At 39.8% G+C, this 24933-nt stretch overlaps 1 protein-coding gene and 1 pseudogene across 4 annotated transcripts in view; one reads left to right on the forward strand and one right to left on the reverse strand.

Annotated features, from left to right (window-relative positions):
• The window catches only part of PJA2 (praja ring finger ubiquitin ligase 2), a 50169-nt gene extending 39548 nt beyond the window's left edge, over nt 1–10621 (reverse strand). For 2 of the 3 annotated variants that reach the window (XM_080933356.1, XM_080933354.1), the window contains exon 1: nt 9778–9917. The gene's annotated coding sequence lies outside the window, so the exon portion shown is untranslated. Of the gene's footprint in view, nt 1–9777; nt 9918–10516 lie in introns of those variants that run through there. The other variant, XM_080933355.1, reaches the window with a different exon arrangement.
• Nucleotides 1–24933, forward strand: part of LOC308433279 (high mobility group protein B3-like) — a 192155-nt pseudogene that overhangs the window by 130511 nt on the left and 36711 nt on the right. The window lies entirely within an intron of this gene.

Consider the following 24933-nt stretch of genomic DNA (forward strand, 5'->3'; position numbering starts at 1 on the left):
AGACTCTCCCTTCCCCAGCAGCCATCAGTTGCTAATACCTCCTCAGGGAGGGGTGGATCTCAGAAACACCTCCCCATCCACCCATCAGACTAGTCTGATTTTGCCATGGTCTTGTACAAGTAACTGCAGTTGCTCTGTGTTCATGAGTTAAAGCCAGTAGACTAGTTGTTTTCTTTCTTCTGTATTGTGCAGGACAGTAAAAACCCTTCTAAATCAAAAAACATATAAATATATTAGCTTTGGGTGAGAAAGTAAATGTCAGGAAAAAAGAAGGGTGGCTTGTCTAAAACTTCAAAGTTGTAAGCTCAACTTCATCTAGCTCAGTAGCTGCAATTCATACAGTCTGCTCAAGTCCTTAAATCACAAGCTGAGAAAACTGCTAGTCTGAGGAAAGGTAATGCAAACAAACACCTGGCAGGAACAGGTAAAAAATTTCCTCTCTAGTGAAAGAAAGTCATTTTCTTTTCCTTCAACTAGGTCCGAATTTCCACCCCCACGCCCCCTCCGCACATACAAGAGAATACCTAAGGAACAAAGGCAGCAGTGCTAACAAAAGGAATATAACTGGAGAATGACAAGAATAGTAAAATTCTCTAATGAATGAAAACCAACACTTAAATATAGCTAAACAGAAATCAGAAAAAGAAAACCAAAACCTTAAAAGCTAAAATACACAAGTAAAAAAGATAAGAAATAGCTGAAAAGAAAATCAACAGAATAGAAGCCAGACGATAAGAAAATATTCAGGATATAATACATAGAAATTCATATGGAACAAAAGCATAAAGAAAAGGCACTGAATGTGGAATAAGACAGAAGAAAAATATAAACAATATTCCGAAAGAGAACATATACCTATCAATAATCGAGTCAAAGACAGAAGTGAATCCTCACCCTCACACCCTCAGACTCTCAGCAGGGTCAATTACAGATGTAATTCCCCTACCCAGTGCATGGCAACCTATAGGAAATGCAGAGTGAAGGCCACAAAAGGCTTGGTGATTTTCAGAACTAGTGTGCTTCACAGCACACACACATCAGCCAGATCACAACCTGTAACTCCAGGGATCTGACTCTAGTCTGACACCGACTTATCTTTTAAAGAGATACTCTATCACTAAAGAAATCCAGACAGGGTTAGAGAGAGGACTCAGTAGATGACAGCATTGGCTACGAGGCCTGGCCATCTGAATGCAATTTCTAGAACTTAGAACTTGGTAGAAGAAAACAAAACCAACTGCCTACCACCCCTGCATCCCCAGACATCCTCTGATCTCCAAAGAGAAACCAGGGCCCATAGAACTTAACAAAACTTTCTACCATGCATTCAAGGGAGATAATTAAATTACTCTCCAAAAAGCACAAAATAATTTAATATAGTTTCAAAACACATGTAGTTGACTTTATGAGCATAGAAAACTCAGAAGCTGAGTCAGAGATGAGAGTGGGTGGATTTGAGGGAGACACAGCTGTAATTCCAGCACTTGGGAGGTAAAGTCAGGAAGATCAAGAGTTCAAGGGTAGGCTGGGTTACATGACTAGCTGAGGCTAGTCTGAGCTGTATGAGATTCTGCTTCAAATAGATTTTTTTTAAGTTAAAAAATGTTTTTAAAAAAAAATCAACCAAAATTACCAAAATGAAAAATTAGATCCATTCTAGCAATAAAGATGCAAAGAAATTTAAACAAGATAACAAGCCAAATAATTGTAGCAAATGCTATAAAGCTCTTCCAAAATACTCATGATTAAGACATGATTGAATTATTTCATTTGCTGTCACCTTTGCTGGGAGCAGACAAAGCACTCAGGGGGAAAAACTAACTTTTAATAAGAAAACTAAAAATTAAAATCAATTTCTCAAGACAAAGTTGCATTGGATGGTAAAATTACTATACTTTTAAAAATTCCTGATCTTCATTTCAAAGTTCTAGTTGAAGGTAAAAGAGTAGGAATTGGAAGGATTTAGACGAAAATGTGAAGAAATTTTTACAAAGTTTAAAACTCTATTTTTAAAGTTAAAAAGTAACCTGAAGAAAAAAATATAAAACAAGATGACTCACAGATACTGCCAGTACTATGGTCCAAATGTGTGCACGCTTCAAACTCCTCAAGAGTGCAGTGCACCTGAATGCTGAGCTATCGCTCAAGGCCCCTATGCAACTATTACACTCAATAAACAGCTCCACTCCCTAGTAGTTACCTTAATTAACTCAGATGGAAAAACTTAGGGAACAAAACATTGTATCAACACTAATCATTTATACCCTTTCCTTTACCTGTCTTAATTATTCAAACAGTATAGGGTGACAACTACTCATAAGATCTACATTATAATAAATATTTTAGGTAGGGGCAAGAATGTAGACAAATATGAAATCATGTCATTTGATATAAGGAATTAATATCCCTGACTGCCAGTGTCTACAGTGGGTCCCAGAAGTAAGCCCTACAGACACCAAAGGACAATTTTAAAAGGCAATTACGAATTTACAGCATATGTAAAATAAAATGTACAGCAGCATAAATGACAGGAGGAAGAAATATCCTGTCATATATTACTTGCATATAGGATGTGGCAGTGTGGCAGGAATGGTTTAGAGTAAAACAAGTGAGACCAAGTTACACACCTCAAGGCTTGCACCCAGTGACCCCCTTCGACCAGGCAGGCTCCACCTCCTCTGGAAACAGAATCACTCACTAGCCAGGGACCAAGTATTTAAAGGAATGTGCATGGAGATTTATGCAGTATGCAAAACTTAATGCATGTGGTTTTTTTTTTTTTTTTAAAACACAACATCATGTTTATTTCCTTTTTAGTCACTGGCCATTGAACAAAACAGGATTGTTTAAGAAGTTCTGGCATTTTACTTAATGTTCACAAGAGTTTCTGAAATACAGCATTTACAAATGCATAAAATATTTATTTTGATGTACAAATGCACAGCACCAAGTTATTATTTTCTATGCAGACAACCTAAAAAACTTGTTAGGTGTTTCAGCTAATTAATTCTATCAAGAATGAATAATATGCTATTTCACTAAATTTTCAAAGCATTTAAAAAAATCTTGTGATTTTGTGATCAAAACAGTGGGCACCTACTATGTATAAATGAATGACCCATATTTTCTGAAACAAGTATTTGGCTGTTGTAAAATGCAGAATACCTATCTGTTTATGCTTCACGAGGTATATCACGGGCTAATAAAGGACTGAAATAGGTTTTAAATCAAAAATCTTCCTTATATTTCAGATATAACTATTGTCTTAAGAGTCTGCTAAGGTCATAATCTGGCATTTATTATGAGCATCTTTGAAGGTGAGAAGTGATTTTTAAGTGTATATACTGTATGGAAAGTACACAAATAGCCCAATAAAGAAAGCTGGATGTTCTAGTATACAGATTCTACATAATCTGTAAGCCCAACTCAAAGGGAAAACATACTAGTATTTGTTAATGGATGTTCTTTAGAGAGAAAAAGAAGGTATCAATTATGATCCACTAATAAAAGAGTAATCAAAATTGGGTAGTAGATGTGTAGCATAGCTGATATAGAACATTTGCCTACTACATACAGGCCCTGCACTGGATCTTCAGCACTCCTGGGAGAAGGCATGGTGAAGGTTTAAGTCTGAGATAGCCTCTATGTATAAAGGCTGAGAGGATCAGCTATTTGGAGGTTGAAACAGGAGGACCATTTGGCCCCATAGGATTTACAAAGTAAAGGACAGGTAAGATAAACAGCAATTTGTACACTAATAGACTTAAACCTAACCTTACTGTATTAAGTCCAGAGTTATCTAGAGTCACAGAACTTAAACAATGAATCTGTCTATAAATATTTAAAGGATATTGATTGAAATGGCTCATGTTACTGTCCAACTAATCCAACAATAGCTAGATGTAAGCAGAGAATCCAAGAATCTATTAGTTGCTCAGTCCCACAAGACTGAGTGAGTGAGCCGGTCTTCTGTAGTAGGCTCCAGTGCCAGTACGGGTATGCTAGTAAGGTGAGAGCCAGCAGGCAAAGAGCAAAACCTTCCTTCTTCCCTGTCCTTACATAAGCTTCCAGCAGAACGTGTGGCCAAGATTACCTCGAGATCCAATCAAAAGTATGTCTTCTGATTTTAAAGGTCCAAACTAGCAATGAATTCACCCACTTCAAACCAAGCATATCTTTCACAGGTGTGCCCTCCATTTCTGGATTGTAGTTCATTCTAGATACTGTCAAGTTGACAACAAAGAATAACATCATACCTACCAATAGCTGCATTAAATGTAAATGGCTTAAACATCTCAAGAGAAAGAAAAATTGTTAGTAAAACTTTAAAAATTGAGTTGCAGGGCTGGAGATGGCTCCGTAGTGGTTAAAGACACTTATTGTCCTTGCCAAGGAAGAGGGTTCAGTTCCTAAAATCCACATGATGACTCCAAATTGTAACTCCCATTCCACAGGATCCAACACCTCTTCTGACTTTGAGCTCTTGATTGTACATAGTGCACATCAACACAATAAGGCACATAATAATAATTTTTAAGGAAGCTGCTTAGAGTAGACACTTTAAATAAAACAGCAGAGGAAAAAATTAAAAGGATGGGGAAGATATGTCATACTTGCACTAATCAAAAGAATGCTAAAGAATCTATATTAATATTAAACTAACTACACTTCAAATTGAGGACAACTTCAGAGACGAGGGGCATTAGTTAATAACAATGGCGTCTATACATCACACTGATATAATAATCTGGGACACAAATGTGTACCAAGAGAGATTTAAAAACAGTAAGTAAAAATGGACAGGAAAGAAATAAACATATTCTCAATTATACTTGGAGACATCAAGTCTTCTCTGAATGATTAGAAAAATAAGTTAAAAAAAAAACACACACCTCATTATGACAAAGGAAGTCGATAACAAGAAATTGACTTCACTGTGAAAATTAAATGAGTTTCTTCAAACACAAACTTCGAACACTGACAGTAGTGAAAGTAACATGTCATGTTCACTAGTGGCATTTCAGAATCAAAGACAATGTTTCCAAAAAGAAATAGATCAACTCCTAGAACCCTTTGAATCCTCCTAGAATACTCAGTTCAAGTAAAAACTCAAGAAATTCGCCTTTTAAAACTCTACACTAAGAAAGTCTATCTTGAAAAATCCAGTGAACATTCATACAAAAGAGAATATTTGCACAAAAAAAAATACCCAGAAAAATATAAAAGAATTAAATGAAAAAAAATATCCTCATGGACAGATGGAAAAATAAACTCTTTTTAACTGAGGTTTAACCACAAAAGGCAAGGAGACACAATCAAAAATGAAGTTATTACATTTATCAACTACAGAAAATAACTCCCTAAATACAGTAAAAACAAGACAGAACTTTTTTTTCTGGACCAAACTCAATACTTACACATAGTTAAAATTCAATTATCTCTGAGTGGAAATGAACTTAGTATGATGAACTGTATCATTTGCTGTCATCTTCGTTGGAAACAGAGAAAGCAGACTTTCATTAAGAAAACTAAAATAAATTTCTCAATGCAAAGTTTACAAGTCAGGAAGCTATAACAAGATAACACTGAAGGGTAAAATCACTGTTTTTGAAAGCATCAATCTCCATTTCTAATTAACAGTATACAGTTCTAGTTGAAAGGTTAGGTGTCCATTCAGGCAACTTTCTCTATGCTCTTCATTTCATGTATCCATGTATTTACGCATACAGGATCTCTTCAGGGGGTGGAGTTCACTGACAAGGTAGACTAGCCAACTAGCAAACTCTGGGTGGTCATCTGCCTCTGCTCCACCAGCTTTTAATTTAATCCCTCAGTGCTGGACAGCCATATTAGGTTTTTTTATTTGAGTGGTAGGGATTGAGGGACCAAGCACTTTACCTACACTAAGCTATCTTTCCCAGTGCCAAACACATGAGGAAGCTTGTACAACTCTTCAATTGGAAAAGAATTCTCAGAACACATAAGCACAGATTAAAAGAAGAAAGAAAGAGAGAGAGAAAGAAAGAAAGAAAGAAAGAAAGAGAAAGAAAGAAAGAAACTCATTAGCCAAATTAATTCTAATTAAAGGCTCTTTTTAAGGACTTATTGTGTTGCCACATGAGTGAAGGTGCCTGTGGGGCCAGAAGACATTAGATTCCTCGGAGTTAGAGTTACAGGCATTTGTGAACACACAAGTGTGGGTGCTGAGAACTGGAGCTGGGCCTCTGGAAGAGCATCAAGTGCTCAGACCTGCAAAGCCATCTCTTTAGCTCCTCCTCTTGTTTATAGTTCAGAAACAACAAAAACCTTCACACTGAAATGTGTTTCCTGTCTGCCAGTGCAGTTGTATAAACAACATGGTTAAAAGCTTTAACATTCATTAGGAAAAGCTGAGTTTTAAAATTGGCTGAAAGATCTGATGGAAGCATTTACAAATGAAAACACAGACAAGGTCATCGGCATCAAGAGTCACCCTGTAAATACAAATTAGAACTCACTGAGACACAGGAATGATCTAGAAGTCAGAAGCCTGAGGGAGGAGGCTAGGTTGGACTATATGGTTTGAATTCATTACAGTGCCAGCTACAAAACAGATTGCTTTTCGTAAAGTCCAAGACAATAAACAAGAGAACAACAAAAATAAGAACCAGTGTGATACTACTATACACACACTAGAAGGGTGTGACACTACTCACTAAAAGGTGTAAGAATGAGGGTAAACCAACTGCTGTATGTCACTGGCAGTGAGTAAACATTACTTTCTATATAAATCACGAAATACCTCCTCTAGAGATTTTTCAGGCTAAAAGAAAAAACAAAAGCAAAAGAAAAAAAAAACGTTTTAATTCACACAAGAAATCAGAATAAATGTTCACAGCACTTTTAATAACAACTCCAAATCAGCAACCCAAATATCCAATATCCATAAATTGATTAAATGGCTAAAACAATAGTAAATTAACTATCATGAACTATTTCATAAAAAATGGAAGTCACACACACACACACACACACACACACAAATGGTCTTCAAAAACATGATGGCTAGGAAATGGCAGATATAAAAGAAATAATTAATAAGAAATAGTAGACAGAGGGGAAAGCAATGTATGATGTGAGAAAGATAAGTGGTTTCTTTGTGCTCAGCATCAAAGTCTGGTTAATCTCAAAAGACTAAAAGTTTCAGAGCTATGAAAATATTATCCTGATTGTGTTATACATTCTATATATTGACATCCGTAAGTAACTGTATTTCACTCATTCTAATTTACTCTTTAATTTCAAGTTGACTTTTGGAAAGATAATCGCTTTTAAGGAACACTCAAATAGAACCACATATATACTTGAGAAGATGTAAAAAAAAAAAAAAAAGAAATCTTAACCTCTATTACTTTTCTATAAATACCAAGAATGAGAGCAACTGGAGACAGTGAGGTAGCAAGTAGGTAAGGGTGCTTACCACACAGCCTGACAACATGCAGTCTCCAGAAGCCCATGGTAGAAGAACCAACTCCTACAAGTTGTCCTCTGATTTCCATAAGCATGCTGTAGCAACACACATATGCGCGCGCGCGCACACACACACACACACACACACACACCAAGTATTTTTAAAAAAGAAAATAACATTTTTTTGGCAAGCTAAAAAAAATAGAAGGGAATATTTTAACTTAATATTGACTATTAGGAAGCTTTACGAAAAATCATATTTAATGCCAGTCTCAGAAGCATTTACCTTAAATAAAAAAATAATGTATTTTAACTATTAGCCCTACTATTCAACAAAACTGGAATGGAAACAAAAAAAAAAAACTTTCAGATAATTGACAACTAAATAAAAATATGAAAAACGGGGAATAAAATCAAGTTGTTTTATTGCCAGAGACAGAAAAAGTTACCTTAAAGTTTTCATCTACTACAGCAATACAACCATAAAGGAGCTGAAAATATTGAAAAGGAATGTCATATATCTTATATATACATATTTTATATATATATACATATGTTATATACATATATGAGGTAAAACTAATGCTTTAATATAAAGCAAGATGTGAATAAAATGGTGAGAACAATTCTGGGGGTGCTTATAAAACAGTTCTAAGAATTAATACATAACCTTATTCAAAATAGGGTTTTAAATTTTAACTCACAAGTGGTCTGAAGAGCACCTAAATGAAACACTCAGGAAATAGTATTTTAAAAAAGTAAAAATAAGGGTTAGATTGCTATCAAACTAAAATGCTAATACCCTGGATCTTCTACGTTGAACCTGTGCTTCAGAAATGATCACTCAGTTTTCCCCTCACTAAAATAGTGTTTGAGTCTTGGGATGGAGGCAACATACTAGAAGTGGGAGCTGCGCTTTTTACATCACCACTGTGAAATGTTCTAAACTATAGGATTTAAAGCTTACAATTCAGCATCAATCAATAAATGAATCAGTAACCTGAAGTATAAAGCATACTTTAAACTGCAATCACTTAAACGGCTTTCAGCAGGAATATTTAATTAAAGCCCATCAAATTAAAGAAATAGGATATATCCTTTAAAAAGAGCATTAGAGAGGCCTACATAGATGTCCAAGATATCTAATTAGAAGAAACAAGCTTTATACAAACGTGCTCAGTAATAACTCACTCCCACTGCTGAAGGAAACAACTGTGCACAGATATGTGTCTTTAAAGATGCATTTGTGAAAGCACTTTGAAAGATGACCACCAAATCTAAATACTGCTGGGGCACTGAAGGATGGGAATATTCACAAATTAGTATGCACTTAATACTCCTTTCTTTATATTGTTCAATTTTACATCAAGGGTGCATGTCTGTAATAGAAGAATAAAATTACTTCATACAAAAACGACATGAAATCCAGAAGGCAATCAGAAACATGTTACATTTATTTCTGTTATTTTTTATGTCCATTTACATACTCATCAAATGACCTGTTAGTCTTCGGCAACGATGACTGCCATCTTAAAAGAAATTCGAGCAACTATTTCGTGATAAAAATAGAGTAAGTCCTCTTTAAAAAAAAGAGAATAGTATACTTGTCAGAACGAGGAGCTTCAAAGCAGTTGTCTATGAAGACATACAAATTTTTATTTTTAATGACTGACAAGGGGCAACCTCCAGTTCTTCATCCATCAGAAGCTGTTTACCTTTTCCTCAACTTGGTCAGGGCAGTTTTCAACTCACCATTTTGAATGTGCGCAAAAATGATTAACCAGGAGGCATCTTGGGGTGGGGGTGGGGTTGGGGGGGAAGCAGCCCTGAAGGTGCCTCTGACCGGCGTGCTCCGGCCTAACGCTGACTAAGAAGGCGCTAGGCCACTGGCACCGCCTGACAGGGTGCCTGGGCCTCGGTGACAATCGAGAAGGACACAAATTCGGGGAGCAGGGGGGAGGCGTGCCGGGCAGAGGCACCGCAGGCCTAGTGCGCCATGGTACTCTACGGCGGGCCTGAGGGTGGGCGGCACTGCCGGGCCGCGAGGGGAAGGCGCCGGGTCCTTGGCCGGGACACCAAGGACGGCAGACAGCCGGCGGGAGCGAGCGGGCGGCGGGCGCGGCGGCTCGGGCTAGAGTGCAGCCCCGGGCGGGCTGGACGAGGCCCGGGAGCCCAGAGGCCTCGCAGTGGCCAACCCCACCCACCATGGCCGGCCGCAGCCCGCTCCTCGGCAGCCCTCGAAGCCGAGGCGCCGGGGCAGCGGCTCCCGCACCTATATCCCCTCTGACAGAATCAGCCAGAATGGAGAGAAAAAAAAAATCCCCTCACCGAGATGTGCAGCGGCTCCAGAGCGAGAACAGCGCTCGATCCTCCACCCGCCACCACCGCCTTCTTCTCCGCCTCCGACTCCTCCCCCGCCGAACGCGCAGCGGCTGCAGCGGCGGCGGCGGCGGCGGAAGCAGAGGCGGTGGCGGCGGCGGCGCGTCCCGCCCCTTGCGCCGCGAAGGAGGCAGAGGAAGTGAGCGCTTTAACCCCGCCCCCTGAGAGAGCAGCCAATAGACTTCCTGGTCCTCTGCAGGGGAAACGCACGCGTCCAATCGCGGTCCGAGAAGTACACTTACGTCTTGGTTGGACGTGGCAGAAAAAGGGAAAATAACTCAGGCTGCCTCTCTGCCTGCCTCCGCAGGCTCTCTCCCAGGCCCTTCGCGGATTGGCCGAGGAGCGGGGAGACGCGCTCGGCTCCGTCCCCTGTCTGGCCCTGCACCCGCCCCTGCAGCACTGCGACGTTTGGGCGGGGGCGGGGCGCCGAGGCTGGAGCCTCTGTCAGGCCTTTTGTGGTTTGGCTGGGAGAAAAGGGCGGGGTCTGCTGTAGGGAAGGAGGTGTGGAGAGCGGAGCGCAGGGCTGGCGCAGTTACACTTCTCTCCCTTCCCGGACCTCCCAGTAAAATGGAGGTTCCGAATTCGGTCCGTGAGAAGCCACCCAATATTTGCAATTTAAGTACAAGAAAAGAAGACTCCCTGCCCCCAACCAGTAGCAGTTCTGGTAGCCGCAGGGAAAGAAACCTACCGGAGGAAGAGCTTGTTTGCTCAGGATTCTCCGTGATGCGTAATACCGCCCGTCACCAGTCAGCCTAGCCCTGCTCTCTGATTCTGTTTGGATAGGGCAGCTATAGATGTAGATTTGGCCTGACCAAAGTTTAGCAACTGACAGCTAAGCTATATCGGTGTCAGGCTGGGAGGTAACAGCTCTCGTCGCATGCAACCAAAATAAATATAACAGCTGGAGTCCTGGACACCCTGCTTAATTTAAACCCAGTCACAGTGTAAGTTCATTATGTCCGTGATGCACATGTCCTCTTTTCTCATCCTGTAGCCTGCCCGCTTCTCTGATTACAGTCCAGCTCTTTTATTCTTACTCCCCGCCCCCATCGCCCAGCTTCATCCCCTTGGGGCCCAAAAGCCCAGGATATATTTATCATGTTGACTCCCTCGAATTAAGAGTGCTACTTTTTCTGATGTCCTTTAACTGTAAAATTCTCCAGTGAATTGGAACTACTTTTCCCCATAGAATACTAGCCTACGAGAATTTGCTAGACATTTTGTGAAACCAAGTTTAATTCCCAGAATACCAACAGTAGCATATATTTTACCCAAAAAATTATCTTTTATGTGTTTCCAAGTTCTTGCTCTCTTGAATGAGAATGCATATTTTAATTGTATTCCTCTAATTTTCCTTTAGAATCTTGCAGATTGGTCCAGTTGGACACACTAACAGGTTGGAAGCACAGCATTTCTCAAATTTCAATCATTCCCATACCATGCCTGTGCAAACTGGAATGAACTACAATCCAGATGAAGGGCACATCTGAGAGCTTTTTCTGGTTGGTTTCAAATGGGTGAATCTACATCTAGTCTGGATCTTTGAGCTGGGTAGACATACTTCTGATTGGATCTTGAGGTGGGAAGATTCAGGCTTTCACTCCAAATTTTGAAGTAGATAGAAAGACATACCTTAAGTCCAGATCTTGAAGCAGGAAGACACAGACCCCTTTAATTTTGGCCACACATTCTACTGGACATATATATGGACAAGTAAGAAGAAAGGTTGCTTTTGGCCTGCTTGCTTTTGCCTTGGTAGCACATCTATTCCTTTGCTGGCATTGGAGCTACTTTCTCAGGATTCCAGCATACACCGAAGACCCAGCTCAGACTCCCAGTCTTATGGGACTGAACAACTACTAGATTTTTGGACTTTCTGTTCACAGATGGACTATAGCCTGAAGAGAACACTGGCTGATATGAACTAAACCCTTAGTCAGGAATTTCTTCTTAAAAGGGTACATTATCAAGCATTAGATATATAATAAAGACACAGCACTTGAGTGACATTTGACTGTGATGTCATGAAAGGATAGAAAAATAGACCCAAAATAGCAATCCCTTTCTCACCGCATGAGTCATTGCCTCTAATCTTACCAGCATGCCCCAAGTTCAGTCATCCAAAACATCACCAGTGATTTCTGCTGCAGTCTGAGAAGTTCTGGGATAGAGCCTTAGAGCATGAACTCTAAACTCAGACTGATACAGTCTCACACACTAGCTCCTTCCTGCATTTATAACTGTTGCTTCTGAGCAACCCTCTTATCTCTCTGGCCTGGATTTACTATTTTTAATATGTGAAAGTAAGAATACCCAATTGTGCATTGTTGGTACAGATTAAATAACCCACTGCATGAGAAATGTATCATGCCAAGAATAAAGTACAAAATAGATATGAGTTTATATACTATATTATTGTATATATTGTATGTATGTACATGAAATAATAGTGCATATTAATGTGGATGTACTGTTGAATGTATTGTTGTTTCCAAAGATGAGAAACACTCCCTCAAGCAGCAGGGCCACAGGAACCACACAGTGTAGTGACCTTGTATTTGTCAAGGTTCTCTAGAGTCAGAATTTATGGTAGTCTCTATATAGTAAGAGGTTTGTTGGTGACTTACAGTCTGTAGTACAACTTCCCAACAATGGTCAGCAGCAGCTGTGAATAGAAGTCCAAGGATCTAGCAGATGATCAGTACCACAAGGAAGACAGTCAAAGAGTCTTCCTTCTTCCAATGTCCTTACGTAGCTCTCCAGCAGAAGGTGTGTCCCAGATTAAGAATGTGTACAACCACACCTGGATCTGGAACTGGCTTTGTCCCAGATGACCTTGAACTCAGAGATCTCCTTGCCTTAGTCTCCTGGGATTCATAGCCACTATGTCTCAAGATCTCCGTGCCAAGATCCAGATCAGAAACATGTCTCCCAACCTCAAGATCAGGATCACAGGGGGGCCTTCGGATTCTTCGAATTGTAGTTCATTCCAGGTAGAGTCAAGTTGTCAACAAGAAATAGCCATTACAGGTTCCTTCTTTGTAGTGTTCTCTTATGAGAATTTTTAATTTTCTTGGAATAATTTTGAACCTTAATCTCTGTCTCCTGGAAACCAGGACATATGGATGTTACTTTCTGCTTGGGCTTCTCTTTGACACCGTGTTTTAGTAAATGCCAGTGTCAGAATGTGTGTTTTCACAGCCATCACCTAAGCACTGAAAACTCTCCAGTGCCCTCAGACACACACCTTACATATGCCCATACGCTCATCCTTTCAGCAGATTGTTAAACTGCGAGAAGCTATCAGTGGCATCCTACAGAGACAGCTAACCCTGTCTCCTTGTTTATCTATATGTAATATCCCTGCCTCCTGCTCATTAATAAACACACCAAGTGTCTGGGATGCTGCAACTTCTACATCAGATAGCCCAGACCACTATCCCAGATTTTCTGTTTCTATGTGTCTGACCTTTCTTCATTTGCTCCCTGTTGTAGGAGAGGTAGAAGTTCTCATGGTAGCCCAGTATGACTTCGATGTAATTTTACATTTATTTACACATACACACATATAATATATATATATATATATATATATATATATATATATATATATATACACTTTATATGTAACTTAATAGATGCTTACATTTAAGTCTGTTTTACAAGCCTTCCCCAAACTGGCTAGAATGGTTCTAAATGCTATAGTGGGTGAATGAAGAGTTCCCTTTAGAACCACTGAGCACTGTATCATTATGTAGATACTCTAAAATTTTATGATTTATTCTGAATGCAGATTTTTTTAAGTTTCTGTGCTGGATGCTGAGTAAATCCTTCTCTGTCAAGGCTTACATCTATAGGGAAGCTGTCTTAGACCAGCCTCCTATTTCTTTGGACTTTGGTACTCCTCTTCAACACCACCCTTTCAATCTTCTGGAAGTGTTGGTCAACTTGGTCTTTAATCCCTTCTGTTGACTTTTTTTTCCAGTCACTATTTTTTTTTAATTTCTTTTCAAAACATCTTTGCTCTTCATGAACATAACACTACTTTAAAATCCTCCAAAAATTCAACTTGGAGGCTTCCTTCTCATTTGGAGTGTTTCTTCTTTCTCTAGAGTGAATTTGTTTACTCCAGTTACATTGATAGTATCTATCCATTTAAGGATTCATCTTTCATCACATACATAATAATATGTGGTTTGTTTTTGGATCTGAAAATAATATTTATTGGAAATTCAGTGACTATGGTTCTAAGAATAGCTTACAATTTTAGGTACAATTTTACCTAAATATTATATTGCTATAACTATGAACTGGGGCATTCAACTTATTTAAAGAGGAATTTTAGTTTTTCGCCTTTGTCTGTCAGAGAGAAAAGACATTGGTTGTGGGACTTTGGGCCGGGCTGGATGCTGGAAGCCCCACACAGAGATCTCTGGTCAGGGACCAGAGTGGCTTCTGCTGCCTCCGCTGCTGGGTCTGCCTGGTTGTGTGGGTTCAGGCAAAGAGGGGTAGCCTTGAACAGGGAAGAGGGAACCGATTCCTTCACTTCTACTGCTGGGTCTCACCTATCCCCACTGCCACGAGGTGTCCAGCTGGGCTCTTCCCAGACGGAGGTGTTAACAGCTCTTATAACAGAAGCTCTCAGATGGTGGAATGATTATTGCACACCTTTACTCTTGAGCAAAGTCCCCATATATAGGTTCGGAGTCTTGAAAGCAACTGCTTCCTATTGGCCTGGCCTGAGGGCTTGGGAAGACCTCGTTTACATATTTGGGGGCGGTCCTGCTTCTGCCTGGAGCTTACTGTGGTCAAGTCCTCACCTATGGAGGAGGGTCTTGGGGCATGGCTGATGCCACTTTATGGGGGGAGGGGAGTCAGTGCAGTGCCTATGGCAGTGTGAAGAGGCCTGATTTGGGAAACTGGGAAGCGCCTGCTGTCCCTTAGGGTCCTTCAGGGCTTCACTTATCTTTAACCACACATGGTAAAATGTTTTTACATATAACGTAACATGGTGCTCTGATGTCCAATATGCCAGCTCATATGGCTATAGACACTTGATATGCTTCACATCCTACTAAGAGGCATGGAAATACAAAGTACAAAGCATATTTTTAAAGATTTAATATCCCAAACATGTATGCCATTAACAATTTCCATACTAAGTATTAACATTGTATATGTTAGGCTTTATAGTTAATTCTACCTTTCTTTCTACTTTTTAAGCTGAGCTATTGGGAAACTCAGACGGATACATGTGATTCCTCCCATTCTGATGGACCTGTTTTCAGGCCCAGGCCTTACTACTAACTGATGTAGCACCAAAACCAAGCATTCTAAAATCCTCTCTGGCTCTGGCATCAGCTTAAGTCTCCTTTTTTGCCACTTCCACTGGGCCTCCTTCCAAGTAGTCTTGAGTTTGCTGCTTTCTTGTCTGAATTCATCAGTAATACTCAATACTATTTTTTTTAAATGTATTGATATCTCTGGGTTGATGGCCTCCTTCCCATTGTCTTTGTAACTTATGATTTGTGCTTATAAAGTTCTCTAATATTATTGTAATGTATTTGGGAAGGATGAGAGGTAACATGCCATTTTGAACAAACATATTGGCAAAGTAGTGAAGCCAGGCAGGCTCACTCGGGGTTATGCCCATGTGTGACTCGGGCTCTGTCTAGAAGAGCACTGTACACAGTAGATGTTCATTCAACTCATGATGAATCTCATACTTTTAAGAGGAAGATGTCAAATTGAAAGGGATTACCCATATTTCCTCACGTCGAGAACAGTAACATGTTTTTGTTGTTATTGTTTAGAAAATGGCTGGTTAAAGAACAAAAAACATAATCGAAAGGTTTATTTTCTAAAAGATATTTCCCAGAAGGCTGAAGAGGTGAACCTGAGAAACTGGCAGGTGCAAAAAGGAGGCTGGCTACATAGTGTTATCGCTCAAGGCTTGCAGCAGAGCCAAACTGGCAAAGACATTGCAGACACCCCATCAAGCATGGGATGGGGCAGTGCAGCCTGCTCTGCTACACGCTTCCAATGACTTGGCTGCTCAAAATTGGCTGCTGCTTCTGCCAAAACAAACCCTTCTCTGACCAAGCTTCTTTATCTCACCTGCCCCAGAGCCAAGTCAGGATCCTGGAAGGAATCCGATTACCAGAACTCAAGTGCTAGCAGAGAGAGGGATGGCAGGTAGTTGATACTTTCTGGTACTATAATAGGAAGTTCTGCCTTTGCAAAAGATGTATAGGGTAGGGAATTCTTCAAATAGAAAAGAAGTCCAGATTCCAAAAGAAACGTCAAAAATACATAGCAGGGCACCTAGCCATTATCAGAACAGCTCTTAGCATTAACTTTTTAAAATGTGGATGTTTAGAACACTTACTATATATATTTTAATTATAGCAGTTGCAAAACACAAAGACAGATAAGCTATGGAGTCCATAACACTCTATGAACTGAATAATGAAAAGATTAAGCTATAAGAATTCAGAAGAGTTCATTGCCTTGGTTAGAGTTTCCATTGAGGCAAAGAAACACCATGACCAGAAAGCAAACTGGAAGGGGGTGGGATTTGGCTTATACCTCCACACCATAGCCCATCATTGGAAGAAGTCAGGATAGAAATTCACGAGGGCAGCCACCTGGATGTAGGAGCTGATGCAGAAGCCATGGAAGGGTGCTGCTTACTGGCTTGTTTCTCATGGCTTGCTCAGCCTGCTTTCAAATAGAACCCAGGGTCACTAGCCCGGAAATTGCACTACCCACAATGGGATGTACCCTCCTTCATTAATCACACCTAAGAAAATATTCTACAGGCTTGCTTATGGCCTGATCTTCTAGAGCTATTTCCTTAATGGAGCTTCCTTCCTTCAGATAACTATCACATGTCAAGTTGACATAAAACTAGCCAGGATATTGATAATGATTTATTTTTTTTATTTAATGAAAAACCCTTACCTGACATTATTTAACATTTAACAGTATTTGTAGACTTCATTGAAATGAATTTAATTCGAACTATAAATTGTTAAAAGGGAAATGTTAGCAATTTTCTTCTTGTTTTTTTTTATTTTTTATTTTTTAAAACGACTTTATTTTACAAAACAAAGATAAATGTACAGATTTTAAACATTTTTTGCTTAAAATTATACATTTTGTCAGTACTGTTTTTTCAGATATTAAAATAATTTTTACATAAAACTATGTGAATATATTTTTTAGTCAGTACTTGATTTTTTTTCAAGGGCTTGACAGTATGCATTGAAAACCTAATAGTTACAATGAGCGTAAAGTACATACAAAACAAAACGCAACATGGAAATAGTCAAAGTCTTCTTGTTTTGTAAATATTTTTTTTTTGTTTTGTTTTCTTTATTTCTTGGACTTCATACAGTCTGTGAGTTGTTTCTGGGGGAGTACAAGCCTCTGGGGTTAGCATCCCAATATCAGTGACTGCATATTATGTCTGTTCTTTTGTGACTGGGTTATCTCACTCAGGATGATATTCTCTAGATGCAGCCATTTTCTTAAGAATTTGGTTAAGTCATTGTTTCTGGTGGCTGAGTACAATTTTCTTCTTGTAAGACTTCTTCTCACAACATATCTTCGTGAATTGTACATCCGATGGTACAGAATTTCAAGATCTATATACACACATGTGTCATCCATTTTTCAGATGACATAACTGAAATATTACCAATGAGCTGAATCCCTCAGACATTCCTTATGTAAGTTATATAGTTAAATAGAAAACAAAATTTTCTTCTACTAAACATTTTCCATGCTTTTTGTTACTAAATGTGTAGTCTTTTTCCTTATACTGGCTGATTCTCCAAAACCAGCTGAAGGCTGTTCAATTTAATTCTGGTATTTACTTTGTATTACTGTCAGACCTCATGACCAGAGAGCTACCCAGTCCCATAGGACTGTCCCCAGATTGAGATGCTAATCACATCTGGTGAGTTGCCAAGTCACTTCCCCTCTTGCTTGCTTGATTACAAGTCAGGATTTCTACAACTAAGATAGCTCAGAGAACCAAGAAGCCTGTTCACCAGTACATTCTAAGGAGCATGAAGAAGGATACAGCTAAAAGCTATGTACACAAGTTTTTCAGTGGAAACTTTTGAACTTCTGACTCAGTGGGATTTTGTGAAAAATTCAAGAGGTATCAGCATGACCAATCTCAATAGTCACACCCTCTCTCTTCTTAGAGAAAGCCATGGGGCTATAATCTCCAATCTGCCAGTCACGATTAGTCTTTCTGGACCAGCTCCTATCCTGAAACTATCAAGGAGTCATTGAGAACATCTTATTAGAAGAAGGGGGAATCCCTATCATTGAGAAAATTCAAAGAGGTTGAAGAGCTTTGAGTCAGGAATTAGGGCTAAAGACCAAATAGCGGAATAAAATAATACTCTGTTAATCTCACTGGGCAAGAGTAAGACCCTTACCACAATTCTGAGCCAAATTTGAAGCAAGCTTAAATACTGGCAGGATAATTGACTCTGGGTAAATCTATTCCTGGATTACCACAAAATGGCCACAAGTCACATTTTGCAGAGCCTGATAAAGGCAAACAGATAAGGTGCGATGCAGGGCAAACATTCATAACGACATATTCTCTTCCTACATACCTCCACTCTATAATAATCAAGTACATCTGGTGTAGTTGGATCAGACAAACTTGTTCAGAGCCATAAAACCATGTGGCTGGTTATCACCCATAAACAACAGCCTCTAGCATTTCAGGAACTGTCTCCTTGAGTAGGGAGCTTACATGATAGAGGATTTTTATTTCATGGATCTGACAGCGATTAAAACTTAAAACATAATGTTGGTTCCCACACTACCTCCATTATAACTTAGAGAATAACAAGGATATTAGGATCCGGTGTGATTAAAAACTGAGGGTGAAAATTACATTTTATTTTGTATTATACTGCATTATTATATCATTTGACTCACAGATTTTTGTCATCTTTCTCAGAAATGCCTTGCCAATGCTGTTAGTTATGGTTCTTAGAACTTTTTTATATCTACTTTTATGACTTGGTATTTCTCAGCATTCACACTCACATACACATGCAGAGGCATATGCACGTAGACACTCACACTCGTACACACATATGCACACACACAATTTGAAAACTTACAACATTTAAACATACTTATTCTACCTACAAATAAATCCTGGCTTTATTTTTCTCAGCTGCTGATGTTGGTTTGAGGGATTGGTATTGCTCAGTGTTCTGAATTTCACTTAAAGGAAAACATGGTCCTACTTGACAAAACTGCAAAATCTGGAGGAAATGAACAATTTTCTAGGCGGATACCAAGTACCAAAATTAAGTAAGAATCAAATAAACCATCTAAAAAATAAACAGAAACAGTCATTAAAAGTCTCTCAACCCCCCAAAAAAAAAAAAAAAAAAAAAAAAAAGCCCAGGATCAGATGGGTTTAGTGCAGAATTCTATCAGACATTCCTAGAAGACCTATTACTAATACTTTCCAAACTCTTCCACAAAATACAAACAGAAGGAACACTACCCAATTCCTTCTATGAAGCCACAATTACACTTATACGTAAACCACACCAAGATCCAAAAAAGAAAGGAAACTTCAGACCAATTTTCCTTATGAATATCGATGGAAAATACTCAATAAAATTCTTGCAAACCAAATCCAAGAATACATCAAAACAATCATCCATAATGATAAAGTAGGTTATATCCCAAGGATGCAGGGATGGTTCAATATACGGAAATCCACCACTATATAAACAAACTCAAAGGAAAACAAAACAAACACATGGCTTTTGGCCACAGCAGCCATCTTCCAGTTAACTCGCCAACATGACGGACACAAAGGGAAAAAGGAGAGACACTCGCTATATGTTCTTTAGGCCTTTTAGGAAACATAGAGTTGTTCCTTTGGCCACAAGAAGGGTGATATCGTCGCCATCAAGGGAATGGGCACTGTTCAAAAAGGATTGCCCCATAACTATTACCACATGTACTGGCTGGTTTTGTGTCAGTTTGACACAAGCTGGAGTTATCACAGAGAAAGGAGCCTTCCTTGAGGAAATGCCTCCATGAGATCCAGCTGTAAGGCATTTTCTCAACTAGTGATCTGGGGGCGGGGGCAGCCCACTGTGGGTGGTGCCATCCCTGGTCCAACCCATTGGGGGTGGTGCCATCCCTGGTCCAGCCCATTGTGGGTGGTGCCATCCCTGGGCTGGTAGACCTGGATTCTATAAGAAAGCAGGCTGAGCAAGCCAGGGGAAACAAGCCAGTAAGTAACATCCCTCCATGGCCTCTGCATCAGCTCCTGCTTCCTGACCTGCTTGGGTTCCAGTCCTGACTTCCTTTGTTGATGGACAGCAATATGGAAGTGTAAGCTCAATAAAGCCTTTCCTCCCCAACTTGCTTCTCTGTCATGATGTTTGTGCAGGAATAGAAACCCTGACTAAGATTCCACAGGAAAAACGTGCCGTGGGCATCACTGTAAACAAGCAAGCTAAGGGCAAGATTCTGGCTAAAAGGATCAATGTGCAGAGTGAGCGCATCAGAGCGAGCAGAAGAGCAGAGTCGGCTTCCTGAAGCGGGTGACGGTGAACGATCAGAAGAAAAAAAGAGGCCAAAGAGAAGGCACCTGGTTCAGCTGAAGCGCCAGCCTGAGCTGCTGGAGCCCGTTCCCTGTGAATTCATGGCCTAATGTACAAAGAGAAATAAAAGACCCAGACTGCAAAACAAAAACCAAACCAAAACAAAAAATCCACATGATCATCTCATTAGATGCTGAGAAAGCATTTGACAAAATTCAACACCCCTTCATGTTAAAAGTCTTGGAAATATCAGGACCTCAAGGCCCATACTTAAACATAGTAAAAGCAATCTACAGCAAACAGTAGCCAACATCAAACTAAGTCGTGAGAAACTTGAAGCAATCCCACTAAAAGAGACTAGACAAGGCTGCCAAATCTCCCCTATCTGTTCAATATAGTGCTGGGAGTCCTGGCCAGAGCAATTAGACATCAAAAGGAGTCAACGGAATACAAATTGGGAAGGAAGCAGTCAAAATATCACTATTTGAAGATGGTAAGATACTTATGTGACCCCAAAAATTCCACCAGGGAACTCCTACAGCTGACAAGCAACTTCAGTATTGTGGCTGGATATAAAATTAACTCAAATCAGTAGCCTTCCTGTGCTCAAAGGATAAACAGGCTGAGAAAGAAATTAGAAAATCGACACCCCTCACCATAGTCACAAAGAATATAAAATACTTTGGTGTGATCCTAACCAAGCAAGTGAAAGATCTGTATGACAAGAAATTCAATTCTCTGAAGAAGGAAATTGAAGAAGATCTCCCATGCTATGGATTGACAAGATTAATATAGTAAAAATGGCCATCTTGTCAAAAGGCAATCAACAGATTCAATGCAACCCCCCATCAAAATTACAACTCAAGTCTTTGTAGAGTTAGAAAGAGAGACTTGCAAATTCATTTGGAATAACAAAAAACTCAGGATATTGAAAACTATTCTCAGAAAGAGAAAGTTCAAGTATTAAAAAAACAAACAAACAAAAAAACAATTCTCAACAATAAAAGAACCTCTGGGGGAATCACCATTCCTGACATCAATCTGTATTACAGATCAATAGTGATAAAAACTGTACGGCATTTGTATAGAGACTGGCAAGTAGATCAATGGAATAGAACTGAAGACCCAGAAATGAAATCACACACCTATGGGCACTTGATCTTTGACAAAGAAACTAAAAACATCCAGTGGAAAAAGATAGCATTTCAACAAATAATGCTGGTTCAACTGTTGGTCAGCATGCAGAAGAGTGCAAATCAATCCATTCTTATCTCCTTGTTCAAAGCCCAAGATCAGGTGGATCAAAGATCTCCACATAAAACCAGAAGAGAAATAGAATAATAGAAGAGAAAGTTGGGAAGAGCCTCGAACGCATGGGCACTGGGGAAAATTTCTTGAACAGAACACCAATGGCTTATGCTCTAAGATCAAGAATAGACAAATGGGACCTCATGAAAGTGCAAAGCTTCTGTAAGGCTAAGGACATTGTCATTAGAACAAAACGGCAACCAACAGATTGGGAAAAGATCTTTACCAATCCTATATCTGATAGAGGGTTAATATCCAAAAAAATATGAAGAACTCAAGAAGTTAGTCTCCAGAGAATCAAATAACCCTATTAAAAATGGAGAACAGAGATAAACAAAGAATTATCAACTGAGGAATACCAAATGGCTGAGAAGCACCTAAAGAAATGTTCAACATCCCTAGTCATCAGCGAAATGCAAATCAAAACAACCATGAGATTCCACCTCAGTGTCAAAATGACTAAGATCAAAAACTCAGGTGACAGCAGATACTTGAGAGAATGTGGAGAAAGAGGAACACTCCTCCATTGTTGCTGGGATTGCAAGCTGGTACAACCACTCTGGAAATCAATTTGGCAGAATATTGGACATAGTACTACCTGAGGACTCAGGTATACCACTCCTGGGCATATAACCAAAAGACGCTCCAACATATAACAAGGACACATGCTCCACCGCATTTATAGCAGCCTTATTAATAATAGCCAGAAGCTGGAAAGGACCCAGATGTCCCTCAACAGAGGAATGGATACAGAAAATATGGTATTTACACAGTGGAGTACTATTCAGCTGTTAAAAACAACGACTTCATGAAATTCGTAGGCAATTGGATGTAACTAGAAACTATCACCCTTAATGAGGTAACCCAATCACAAAAATACACCCATGGTATGCACTCACTGATAAGTGGATATTAGCCCAAAAGCTCAGAATACCCAAGGTACAATTTACAGACACATGATGCTCAAGAAGAATGACCAAAGTACAGATGCTTCAGTCCTTCCTAGAAGGGGCACAAAAAATATTTACGGGAGGAAATCCAGAAATAATGTTTGGAGCAGAGACTGAAGGAAAGGCTGTCCAGAGTCTGCCCCACCTGAGGATCCAGCTCATATACAGCCCCCAAACCCAGACAATATTGTTGATGCCAGGAGGTGCATGCTGACAGGAGCCTGATATAGCAGTCTCCTGAGAGGCTCTGCCAGAGCATGACAAATCAGAAGCCGATGTTCGCAGCCAACCATTGATCTAACTCCAATAGAGTAGTTAGAGAAAGAATTCAAGGAGCGGAAGGGGTTTGCAACCCCATAAGAACAACAATACCAACTAACCAGAGCTCCCAGGGACTAAACCACCATCCAAATAGTAAACATGGACTGCCCCCATGGCTCCAGCTACACATGTAGCAGAGGACGGCCTCACTGGACATCAATGGGAGGAGAAGCCCTTGGTCCTCCCAAGGCATGATGCCAGAGTGTAGGGAAATGTCAGGGCAGGGAGGTGGGAAGTGGTGGGTGGCTGAACATCCTCATAGAACCAGAGAAAGAAAGGATGGGATGGGGGTATGGAGGGTGTTTTAGTAGGCTTTCTATTCCTGCACAAACATCATGACCAAGAAGCAAGTTGGGGAGGAAAGGGTTTATTCAGCTTACACTTCCACATCCCTGTTCATCACCAAAGAAAGTCAGGACTGGAACTCAAGCAGGTCAGGAAGCAGGAGCTGATGCAGAGGTCATGGAGGAATGTTGTTACTTACTGGCTCACTTCCTCTGGATTGTTCAGCATTCTTTCTTACAGAACCTATGACTACCAGCCCAGGAATGGCACCACCCACAATGGGCTGTGCCCTCTCCTCTTGATCACTAATTGAGAAAATGCCTTACAGGTGGACCTCATGGAGGTCTTTTCTTAACTGAGGCTTCTTTTTCTAAGATAACTCCAGCTTGTGTCAAGTTGACACAAAACCAGCCAGAGTACAGAGGGGAAACCGAGACAGGGAATAGCATTGGAAACGTAAATTTTAAAAATTCTTAAAAAAAAAAAAAAAAAAAGAAAGAAAGAAAGAAAAGAAAAAAACATGGTGCTACCTATTTTTGCTAAAATACTTTAAACTAACTTTCCCAGGCCTTTGAGAAGCCAGTGTTGATTGTAGTCTATATTGCCAAAAGTTTGGAAATGTCAAGTTAGACATGGGAAAAAGTAACTGCAAATTGCTTTTCTCAAATATCCTTTAATTTTGTTTGGAGAAATGCAAGTCTAGATGAGGAAACTCTGGAGAGAGACATTTTTGGACAGTGGGGCATCATTATGCAGATACTATTCAGCTTTATTCAGCCATACATCTCTCTTCCCTTTAGCCCAGATGGTAAAATGACTCATCTCTTCCACTGGCCAGCAGAACAAGTGAGAGAGAGCCTGTCACAAAGCAGATACAGAGGATGATGTTTCAGAAGCAAGGGGAATATTTCTAGGTAGCGATGACAACGGTACATTGCTAGGACGCATTAAGGCTTTGCATTCTTCAGATGCATGGCTTAGGTTTCACCCGGCCTCCAGGATCCCCATGGAGGCCTTCTGACCAGTTCTTTTCATTTTTGTGGTGTGTACTTCAGCTGTAAATAATTTTGACCTTCAAATGACTTACTTTAGTAATTTGTCCTTGTGAAGCGTAAGGATCACCCTTTGAGTGTATCTCTGTGTTTCTGTAACTTCCCTTGAAAATCACCCAGCAATTTTATGTGGACTGTATTCTAGTTAAGAACTCCATTCAGTTGAATAGATAATTCCTTCACTGAGCAGCTGGGGGAAATGCCTGCTGAGTAGGAAGAACAATGAGAGAAAATAGTGTGGTTTGGCAGGCACAAATCGGAGTGGATAAGGGCTCCTTTGTGTATGCCTGTTTCATAGTTTTTATTATGTGAAGTTATACAGATTCTAGGGAAAAAGTCAGAGAAAGATTTTTCTTTTCCCCCAGTTGTGGGGACTGAACCCAGGTCCTTCACACACAAGTGAAACCCATCATGAAGACCCAGCCACACTCCAGCCCCAGCACTTAAATCCAACTTTGTTCCCTAAAAATCTAAAAGTTGTTTTCTCTTTATACCAGTCTGCCACTAACTAGAAATTGAACTCATAATACAAGTGAGAGTAGAAAGAACTAGGTAAGATGTGTGGCCCAAATACACCTC

This window comes from Micromys minutus (genome assembly GCF_963924665.1).
Source record: "Micromys minutus genome assembly, chromosome: 19".
Lineage (NCBI taxonomy): Eukaryota > Metazoa > Chordata > Mammalia > Rodentia > Muridae > Micromys > Micromys minutus.